Source organism: Physcomitrium patens, chromosome 6, assembly GCF_059467195.1.
Source record: "Physcomitrium patens ecotype Gransden chromosome 6, ASM5946719v1, whole genome shotgun sequence".
In the NCBI taxonomy this organism is placed as follows: Eukaryota; Viridiplantae; Streptophyta; class Bryopsida; order Funariales; family Funariaceae; genus Physcomitrium; species Physcomitrium patens.
The window spans coordinates 4,049,732-4,061,920 of record NC_143415.1 but is presented as its reverse complement, the minus strand read 5'-3'; positions in this window follow the sequence as shown (position 1 = coordinate 4,061,920).

Here is a 12,189-nt window from a genome sequence, read left to right as displayed (position 1 = left end):
ATAATACATGGACAATGAAAAATTTACCTTTTCATAAAAAACCAATCATTTCGAAGTGGATTTTAAAAATAAAAACTAAAGCCAATGGAAGTATTGACAAGTATAAAGCAAGGTTAGTTGCAAGAGGTTTTACCTAAATTTAAGGCAGTGATTATATAGAAACATTTTCTCTTCTAGCCAAATATAATTCCATCAAAGTTCTTCTTGCCTTAGCCAGTCAATTTAATTTAGAAATATATCAATTAAATTTTAAAACCATATTTTTAAATGAATTTGTTGAAAAAAAAATCTACATGACTATTTTTGAAGAATTATCTCCTACACATATTAATAAGATATGTAAATTAAATAAATTCTTATATGATCTTAAATAATCTTCTAGGACATAGTATCAAAGATTAAATCAATATTTTCTTCTTCACAAATATCAATGTTTAGAATCAAATGCAAATATATATATATATATATATATATATATCAAAAGAGCCAATGATAAGGATTTTACCATAATCATATCTATATTGATGATTGTATCATTATCAACAACAAGATTTCTAAAATTGAGAAAGTAAAAGACATTCTACAATAAGAATTTGATATGTCAAATGAAAAAAAAAAAATCCATTACATTCTAAGCAATGCCATATTAAGAAATAAAAAAGAAGGATGGATAATCCTCCATCAAGAAAAATATTTAACAAATAATCTTAATGAATTTAATATATTGAATACAATTCATTAAGTACTCTAATTCAACCAAAAATTTGTTTAAGTAATGAAGACTATATTACTTCCTAAATTTATTCCTATTCTCAAGTTTTTGGTAGATTAATATATGCTATTGATAATTCTAGACTAGATTATGATTATGCTATCAATAATAAAGCATAATATCTCTCTAAACTAGGATCTACACACATTCAATTTTTTAAAAATAACTATGAAATATATCAAAGGCATATTAAATTTTGAGGTCAAATATCAATACTTATCATAAGATGATATTTTACATGGTTATTTTGATGCTAATTGGATAAGTGGCAAAGAAACTTGCCACTCCACTTTTATATTTTGCTTCTTATTGGTTGAAGGAGTTATCTCTTGAAGCAATAAAAAACAACAATTTGTAGCTTTATCATCCATAAAATCAGAATATATGGCTTTAACAAAAGCCACAGCTGAAGCCATGTAGGTAAGAAAGTTATTACATGAACTTAGATTTTTTCAACATGCACCAACCACCATATATTCAAATAATCAAAGTGCCATTGCTTTTTGTGAAAATCCCAAATATCACTCTAGAATCATACATGTGGACATATAATACTATTTCACAAGAAAAAAGTTTCTTGCTAAGAAAATAAAACTATAATATGTATCAACAACACATATTTATCATCAACAAAAAATATATTTATAAAATCTCTTTCCATAAAAAAATATTTTCAATACCTATCCTAATTAAGTATGTATCAATTTTTTCTAAATCCAAAATAAAAAAATTATTCTACCACCATTCAAACCTTCCTAGTCTATTCAAAACAATAAGAAATTACATAACCTTCATGTTTTGATACACCATGGAGTGGAAGACAATCCAATAAGAAAACTTATATCAAATCCATGACATTTCAAAATACAAACCTATCTATCTAAACTACCAAATTATTAGAAGAATAATAAGGAATAAGGCCGTTGACCTTACTAGAGACCTCTCAACTATGTTTTGCTATAGAGCCCAGTGCTAGGCTTGCTACTGCGCCTCCTACTACCTCACTTGATATAGAGTATGCAGTCGCCTCTACTGGTGCTTGCCTTTGCGCCTTCATTGACATTGTACCTCCATAGCAGTACTACACCTACATTGGAGCTTACCTTTGTACTTCTACACAAGACCGCTTAGCAGTTGTGTTGATAGTAGACTAAAGTTGTGCTACACTTCTAGAGCACTGCAACAAACAAAATCAAAACAACAAACACACCCAAATAACAAATACAATCAAGAAAAGACATCACATACCTTCTTAGAATTCAACAAGCACTGGGAAAAATACAAAAAAAAAAATCTTATTTTATAAACTTGGCTTTCTAGATAGTCAAAAGTAAAAAGAAATAATGATATGAATCAATTTGTTTTTCTTTTTTAATTATAAATATCTTAACTCATATCATATTAATTATAAAAATTATAAGAAATACATATTATTATTTTTTATTTTTTTTGTTTTTCATGGTTATTTTTTTAAAAAATCTATATGTTTTTTAAACTTTTTCTAAAATCTATATCTTGAATTAGATCGAATAGAAATTGAAAGAGACAACATTGTTTATAATACATACATAAAAAATATATGGAGATTAATCAAAATATATATTTGACTCATATACCACCTCATTTTTTGAGTAAAAAGTCAACTAAATGAGGCTTTTTGATTTCAAATATCAAAGTATTTTAAAAAATTAACTTCTCACATTTTTTCTAAGTATGAAGGATTCTTTAAATAGACATTTTACAATATTTTAGATTTAGCCAAATTCTTCATTTGAATGATTATTGATTACAAGCATTTTTAATTCTTTAATATCTAATATAGAGGTTGATTCTTGATAGCTCCACCAAACTTCATTAAAATTTCTGATCTATAACACTTTCCATCTTATAACTAGGATATGCCCCATTTTATAAGCTTTTACATTTTTCTTTCATTTGACATGGATGAGACCATAAAATCCTTGGCAATACAAAATAGCAATAGACAAGATTGAATAATTCATGATTTTTTGAGTAGATTAATTAGTTAGTACTACACTTTGAAATTAAGACAGTGGAGAATTTTTTTTGTACAAATTACAAAAAGGACTGTTTTGAGAGGTAGATTTTCAAAAAATAACAAAAAAAAAAAAAAAAACAAAACAAAACAAAACAAAAACAAGGAAAGTAAAACCAGTGTTGTGAAAATGTGATAGTGATCTCAACGTAGTTTCTTCTCAATATGAAAATTTCTTTTTTGAGAAGTTTTCATTATCATTGTAGAATCAATATTTCATCTGAAAATTTTATGAATTCGTGAATACTATTTGTAAACTGGACTTTTTCCTTAGAGTATTTTGCACCCTCAGTGTTTTTTTTGTATTAATACATTTTGAATCAACTATGTTGGTGTCATATTCTATAACCTTATGAAATCATCTCTTCATATGGATAATATATATATATATATATATATATATATATATAATTATATACATATAGAAACATACAAACATCTTCTTAACAATTATCAATGTTATAGCTTTATTAGAACTGATTAAGTTTGTAATTGTAGTGATTTTTTACTGATTTCATATTCTTAATTAATTTCTATTATAAATTAAACATAAAATAATACATGGAGATAAGCAATGATGGTTGAAATAATATATCATAGAATAAATCCATAAATAATAAATATAATATAGTATTATGAAAACATGTATTTTAAATATAAATGATATTAGAAAATTATATTTTATGGATTGAAATAAAAACCTATAGCCTTTAAAAAATATTTTTTTTCAATGGATTAATAAATCTCTGAATATTATGTTAAGTACTAAAATTGATGAGATGTAATGTATATAAAAAAATAACTCAATTCTAAAAATTTCAAAAAATAAACATAATCAAATGTGCCAAAGAAAGGATATTAAAAAAATTAGACTTGCATGGTAAAAAATTAAATTAATTCATAGACAAAAAAAGAAAATTTGATGTTTTACATATACATATAAATAAAAATAAAAAATCCGAAAATTAAAAATAGTTGAATTTTATTTTACAAAAGAAAAATATTCCTTAAAATATTCTCTCTATCTATGAAACTATCTATCTTAATTAGCATAAAAGTTCTTTAAATAACATATTTTAATGTATGATTTAATTTTTTTAAATCATTACTTTATTATAATACATATTATTACTAATACATTAATATATTGCTATAGTTAATTAATTTAAATATATAGATATATTGATATATATATAACATAAATTTGTTTCTTGCTACTTATTAAATATTTTATTAATAAAAATATATACATATACATATATATATATATATATATATATATTCAAATATAGCATTAGGTTTATCAAAACATCTAAAAACTTAAGAAGTTAGAATTTTGATTGTAAAGATTTGATTTTACATGGTATTATCTATGAAGAGTTTGTACTTTATTTTTTGAGGATCTTAAATTTATTGATAAAGCATAAACATCATTTCAAAATTCTCAATAAAATTAAAAATTATAAAATTATTTATAAATAAATTATAAATAATCTTCATAAAAGACTATATAATAATCAAGAACATACATAATATTTAATATCTAATATATTTAAAATTAATGAAAGTCTTAAAAAGCTTAGCCAAAGGATTGCTTCTAGCTAAGCCATGGATTATTAAAACCTCATTAACTTGTTACTTGCACACAAGCAACAACATTATACAACAACTATAGCTTTTATAGATTCGAAAGTCATATTACATGTGTTCTTCTTTAAGAATGTATTGGGCACCTAATTGTGGAAGTTCAATAAAATACAACAATAATTCTACTAAGTCTAACAAAGTCTTAGATAAACTTTAAGTAATTCCTAATAAATCCAATCAAAATTTAATCTATCAAAATATAATTAAAAGAAGTCACAAAATAAACACAAAAAAATCATGATTTAATCTCAAAAAAAAATAACAAGAAATTTTTAAAGAAATATAAAAATAAACCTTTAATGAAATTAAAATAATCTTTTAAAATATTAAAAATAGAAATTTTAAAGAAATCATAAAGAATTTTAAAGAAATATTAAAAATAAAAATTCTAATGTAATCCAAATTAAAACCTGAATTGAGTCTTAACCAAATCCTATTTCAAACTTTAATTAAAATCCTAATTGAACCTTAACCAAATCTTAGATCAAAACCTAATGAAATCTTAAATAAACCTTAATCAAAACTTAAGTCAAATCCTCATCAAGTTCTAAACCAAACTTTAATTCTAATCAAACTATAGACAATGTCACGGCCATAATCATATAAGCTAATAATTACATATAGAAATAGGTAGAAGTAAGTAAAAGTAGATAAAAGTAAGTTAATTGTATAATATTTAATATAGAAGCTTCCTAGAAACTTCCTAGACGCTGCTTTGACTTCATAGGTGTCTTTAATTGACTTTTTGGATTAGAAACGTGGTCAACAAGTTGGCCATGTGCCACACATGTTGTTAGCTTGAAGATCAAGCTAACTATGTGGCCCACACGTAGAAAAACTTGCCTTGTAAGTCAAGGCATGTGTCCTACAAAGTCAACACATATTGGAGGTCCTATAGAACGTCGCCACGTAGCCCCTAGTTAGATAGTATATATAGAGACAAGAGTGAAGGCTTCTTCACTCTTGTCAACTCCTTTCTTGCTTCTAGTCTAGTTTCAAGGGTCTCTAGTTTTCTTGTATTTTGGCAATAGCCATTCTAGTTTCTTTCTTAATATACATATTTCTATTTTGTCCTATTTCTTTTTTGAGAAAAGTCTCACTTACTCTTTAGCTTTCATCGAGTTCTTGTCCTTGACAGATTGACAAGAGTACACTTACAATATCAGAGCTTTGTCTTTTCTTGATTAAGAGTGGATTACCCCTTTTTCTTGATAAGACATAAGCGCATTAGAAGTTGCGGATTACCCTCTTTTAAACTGATATTGTTCTTAGTATTTTCTTTGTTATCAATTCCTCTCTTCTATTTGTTTTGAGCGTTATTAGACATCTTCTCTTTTCTAAGTGCTACTATGGCAGAGCTTGTTGAAATGAAGAGTACAATGGCACAGATGCAAGAACAATTGAGGGAGTTAATGCTTGCGATGCATCAACTCAATTTACCACCACAAGGAGCAACAAGAATGGTAGGAAGTGAAGATATAGAGATGATTGGGGCTGCTTCAACATCTGCACCAAACCATGTCCCTTCTCCCAGAATGGAACACCCTTCGAGTGTTAGAGAACCGAGAGTTGCCTTGCCCGAGAAGTTTGATGGTACCAGATCCAAGTTTCGAGGATTCATCAATCAGGTCCAACTAGTGATTGAACTTCAACCCCAGAGCTATCCAACTCCAGGGTCACAAGTTAGATTCATTGGTACACTTCTTTCAGGTTCAGCATTGTCATGGTTTTCATCTTTTCTTGAACGACGAGATCCAATATTGGATAATCTGGAGGCTTTTTTGGCGGAGTTTCGATCCATGTTTGGAGAACATGATGCAATTCGTGTTGCAACCAACAAGATCCGTATTTTGCGACAAGGCAATCGATCAGTAACATTATATGCTTCGCAATTTCGACAACTTGCAACTGATATCAAGTGGGATGATGCCGCACTTGTGAGTCAATTTCTCTACGGATTACAATATGAGATAAAGAAATTGATGCTTAATTTACCTGATCCTCAAACATTGAGTCAAGCAATTGACTTTGCTGTGAAGTGCGACAATCGACTTTTTGAATTTCGATCCGAGAGTCGCACAAGTGGGCCTCAACGTTACTACAATTCAATGGCAACACCGACGTCTCCTCAACACATACCTTCAAAAGTAGAGGATATGCAAATTGATGCGGTACGTTTCAAACCTCTTACTGAGCAAGAAAAGTCTCGTCGTCGACAAGAAGGATTGTGCTTATATTGTGGAGAACCTAAGCACACTGCTCAACATTGTCCAAAGAAGCGACGTAACTACAAAATGAGGAGTACGGCTGTCAAAGAAGACAGTATGTCAGAAAACGAGTACGTCCAGCTACAATAGGGACCGTGCGGCTGGAATCTTGTACAACTTCTAATGAAGGTCCTATCCTCTCCTCAGAACCATCTCCTTGTTTTATAATAGATGTGCGTTTAGGACCTAATAATTACAAAGCCTCTGCCTTGATAGATTCAGGAGCCTCAACTTGTTTTTTAGATGAAGAATTTGCTAGATGTCATAGAATATCATTAATACAAAAAACTAAACCTGTACACGTAGAAGTCATAGATGGTCGTCTGTTGTCTTCTGGAGATGTAACTCACGAAACACTTCCTGTAGATGTAGTAATAAATGGTCATAGTAGTTGCGTAATTTTTAATATAATTAGATCTCCCTCTAATCCAATAATTTTAGGCTTATCATGGTTAGAAAAGTATAATCCTCCAATAGATTGGATTTCTCGTAAACTTGATTTTCCTCGGAGCATTAGTAACAGTTCTATTAATCAAGTAAAAAACCATGAGTCTAGTATAGTAAAACCCGCACTTATAGGTGCAAAAGCATTTATACACGCAGCAAAAGAAGGATCAACTTTTGCTATTTATGCTGCACCTATTTCTGAAAGCGTAAAGACTTCAAGTGGCATTCCAAGTCAATATCAAGATTATCAAGACGTTTTTGAGAAAAAGAATGCAGATATTCTTCCTGAGCATCGCCCATACGATTGTTCAATCGATCTCAAGGAAGGAACTCAGCCACCATTTGGACCAATTTACAGTTTATCGCAAGATGAGTTGGCTGAACTCAAGACATATATTGACAAGAATTTAGCGAAGAATTTCATACGCCATTCAAAATCTCCAGCAGGAGCTCGAATTTTATTCGTAAAGAAAAAAGATGGATCTTTACGAATGTGTGTTGACTATCGAGGACTCAACAAGATCACAATCAAGAACAGGTATCCATTACCTTTGATATCAGGACTCCTTGACCAGTTAAATCAAGCTAAGATCTATACAAAAATAGATCTAAGAGGAGCATATAATCTAGTACGGATCAAAGAAGGAGATGAATGGAAGACTGCGTTTCGAACCAGGTACGGACACTTTGAATACAATGTCATGCCTTTTGGACTCACGAATGCACCAGCTGCTTTTCAACATCTCATGAATGATGTATTTCGTGAATTCTTAGACAATTTTGTCGTCTGCTACCTAGACGATATCTTGATTTATTCTAAGAATGTTGAAGAACATGAAATACATGTTCGTCAAGTATTACAAAAACTTAGAGATGCAGGATTGTACGCCAAGATAGAAAAGTGTGTATTTCACACTACTCAAGTTGACTTTTTAGGATACATCATTTCAAATGATGGTCTTATGATGGATTCTAAGAAAGTCCAAACAATCATGGATTGGAAGATTCCAAAGACTGTAAGAGATGTCCAATGTTTCTTGGGATTTGCCAATTACTATCGGATCTTCATCAAAGACTTCTCACGAGTTGCAGCTCCACTTACACGCTTGACTAGTAAAGATAAATTTCAATGGAATCAAGAAGCGGAAGCAGCATTTGAAGCCTTGAAGACATCGTTTGTCTTTGCACCAGTCTTATATCGTGTTGACTTTTCCAAGGTATTTTTTATGGAAATAGACGCATCGGATTTTGCCTTGGGTGCAGTTTTATCACAAATGGGAACAGATGACAAACTTCATCCGATAGCTTTTCATTCAAGAAAATTCTCAGCAGCCGAGATCAATTATGAGATCCACGATAAAGAACTTCTTGCAATCGTGGATTCTTTTCAAGAATGGCGTCATTATCTAGAAGGTGCTTCTAGTCCAGTCACTGTGTATACAGATCACAAGAACCTCGAGTATTTCATGTCAGCACGCGTGTTGAACCGTCGTCAAGCTCGTTGGAGTATGTCTTTGTCAAGATTCGACTTCATTATCACTTATCGGCCAGGAAAACAACAAGGTTTGTCCGATGCCCTGTCTAGACGTTCTTATTTTGCACCAAAAGAAGAAGATGCAGCTTTTGAGCAACAAAGAACGGTCCTCTTGAAACCGGAGCAATTTCATCTCCGAGCAGTGAAATCAACACTGACTGTTGATTCAACTTTTCTCAAGCAAATCCAGTCCAGTATGTCCTCAGACCCTCTTGTTTATGATATCGAGAATAATTCTTCCAAGTCTCATGATTCTTCTAAGTTCGAGTTCAAGAATAATCTATTATATTTTGAAGGACGCCTATATGTTCCAGAAGGAAAAGCACGTTTGCGTGTTCTTCAAGCACGTCATGACTTTCCAGCAGCAGGTCACTTTGGATATAATAAGACTCTGGAACTCATATCAAGAGATTTTTGGTGGCCACAAATGTGGAAGTCAGTCAAAGACTTTGTACAATCATGTGATATTTGTTCAAGATCAAAAATTCCTCGACATCGACCCTACGGACTTCTTCAGCCATTACCTATACCAGAACAACCATGGTCTTCTGTTTCTATGGATTTCATCACAGATCTTCCAAACTCAAGATCTTATGATTCTATATTTGTGATAGTAGATCGTTTCACCAAGATGGCACATTTTATGCCATGTACAAAATCTATCACAGGTGAAGAAACAGCTAAGCTTTTCATTGATAATATCTATCGCTATCATGGATTACCTAAAGATATCATATCGGATAGGGGAACTCAATTTGTGTCGAGATTCTGGAGGACTCTTTTCAAGATTTTAAAAGTGGACATAAAGCTATCTTCAGCTTTCCATCCTCAAACTGATGGACAAACAGAGCGCGTAAACCAAGTCTTGGAACAGTATTTAAGGTGTACCATCAACTACCAACAAGATGATTGGACAATCCTTGTGCCATTGGCAGAGTTTGCTTATAATAATACAGTACATTCTTCCACGCAACAAACACCTTTTTTTGCCAATTATGGCTATCATCCACGACTTGATACTTTTGATTTTTCAAAAGTTGATAATTCTGCAGCAGAAGACATGGCAAATCGGTTGTCAGAGTTACATGCAATAATGAAGGCGCAGTTGAAGAAAGCTCAAGAACGACAAAAGATAAATGCAGATGTATATCGTAAAGAGCAACCACAACTCAACGTGGGTGATAAGGTATGGCTACTTCGTCGCAATATCAAGACCACTCGACCTTGTGACAAATTGGACTATCGTAGGCTTGGCCCCTTTTCTGTTTCTGAACAGATCAACCCAGTTGCATATCGGTTACATCTACCGGAGTCAATGAAGATCCATCCTGTATTCCACGTGTCTCTTCTTGAACCATATAAGACAGTGGATATACAAGGAAGAAGACAAATGCCACCGCCTCCTATAGAAGTAGATAATAATGAAGAATTTGAGGTGGAAGAGATATTAGACTCAAGGCGGCGCCGAAATAAGCTGGAATATCTTGTTCATTGGCGCGGATATGATATTAGTGAGCGCACATGGGAGCCATCCAGGAATCTAGCAAATGCATCAGCTAAAGTCAAAGTTTTTCATCAACGACATCCATCAAAACCAAGATGAAAACCTCTCTTATAAAAGAGACAAGATTGAGGCAAGATAATATTCAATTTCCTATCCTTGTTTGTAACTTCTTTACATTTGTGACGCTAATTAGATGGAGAGCCAACAACCAGCGGATTCAACTCAAGAACCTTCGTTTGCTGACCTGCCGGACGAGACATTACGATTGTCACAACCTTCAAGACGACGCAATCGAGATGAAGATCTTCAAGAACGACATGTTCTTTCTCGAACAGATGGTGAGATACAACGCGTTTGGTATCACGATTTGGGAAGGGACTCCCGATGTTTGGTGATTTTGCTAGAGGTAGGAACAACTCCTGATGGTGTTCCGAATATTCTATTCGAAGGAAGTTATGAAGGCCTCAATAATGATCAAATAACTGGGTGGTCTTCCCGCCCTGGTATGGGACACTACCGATGGTTGAGAGGCCCTATCAATCATCTTCGAAGAGAACAGAGATCAGAGTATGTGGCGAATATAATTCGTCGCATCATAGATTTCCTCAACATATGATGACCGCTCCTCGTGGAACTCGTCTCTAGAAGGGGGGGTAATGTCACGGCCATAATCATATAAGCTAATAATTACATATAGAAATAGGTAGAAGTAAGTAAAAGTAGATAAAAGTAAGTTAATTGTATAATATTTAATATAGAAGCTTCCTAGAAACTTCCTAGATGCTGCTTTGACTTCATAGGTGTCTTTAATTGACTTTTTGGATTAGAAACGTGGTCAACAAGTTGGCCATGTGCCACACATGTTGTTAGCTTGAAGATCAAGCTAACTATGTGGCCCACACGTAGAAAAACTTGCCTTGTAAGTCAAGGCATGTGTCCTACAAAGTCAACACATATTGGAGGTCCTATAGAACGTCGCCACGTAGCCCCTAGTTAGATAGTATATATAGAGACAAGAGTGAAGGCTTCTTCACTCTTGTCAACTCCTTTCTTGCTTCTAGTCTAGTTTCAAGGGTCTCTAGTTTTCTTGTATTTTGGCAATAGCCATTCCAGTTTCTTTCTTAATATACATATTTCTATTTTGTCCTATTTCTTTTTTGAGAAAAGTCTCACTTACTCTTTAGCTTTCATCGAGTTCTTGTCCTTGACAGACAAATCCTAAATCAAACAATAATCAAATCCTAGATTTTAAAAAAAATTAACAATCCTATAGCAAAATAGAACCTCAATAACTAATGATCAAACCATTGATATCAACTCAAAATTTACAAACTTCTTAATCTCTTAGTTAGAAATGAGAACAAGAAAGATGAAATCGATCACACTTACCAATTGAAAGAAATGCAAGATAATTCAATTGGATGTTGAATGCCCTCCTATTCCAATCTAAATGCTAAACTTCCAGCATCAATATCTCCTTTTTGAACCGTTGAATTACTCTCAAATTTCATCCAAAATTTAGAATTTGAGTCTAATATTCATGTAAAAAAATTTCACTTCAATCCAATTGACGAATTGCTAGAGATCTTAGAAACACTCACTAACCCTCAAACTCCAATTATTGAGATGTCAATCCACAAAAACCCTCATATACTTCAATCGAACTATTCGATTGACTTCAAAATTTTCATATGCATTTATAACTTATACGTCAATACAATGCTCAAATTTCACTTGTATACACACCATAGAATTTAAGAAACCTTCAAATTTTTAAACATATTTTTATTTTTCAAACCCTAATCCTTCCAAAGACATTACTAACTTTGAAAATCTCTCAAAATTTCAATATTGATTCAAATAACATAAAACTTATGCTTAAAAAACTTTTTTCAATTCTATCTTCATATTCCATTCTTTAATCTACAAAAGAACCTTGGAGTCACCATATATCTATGGTTT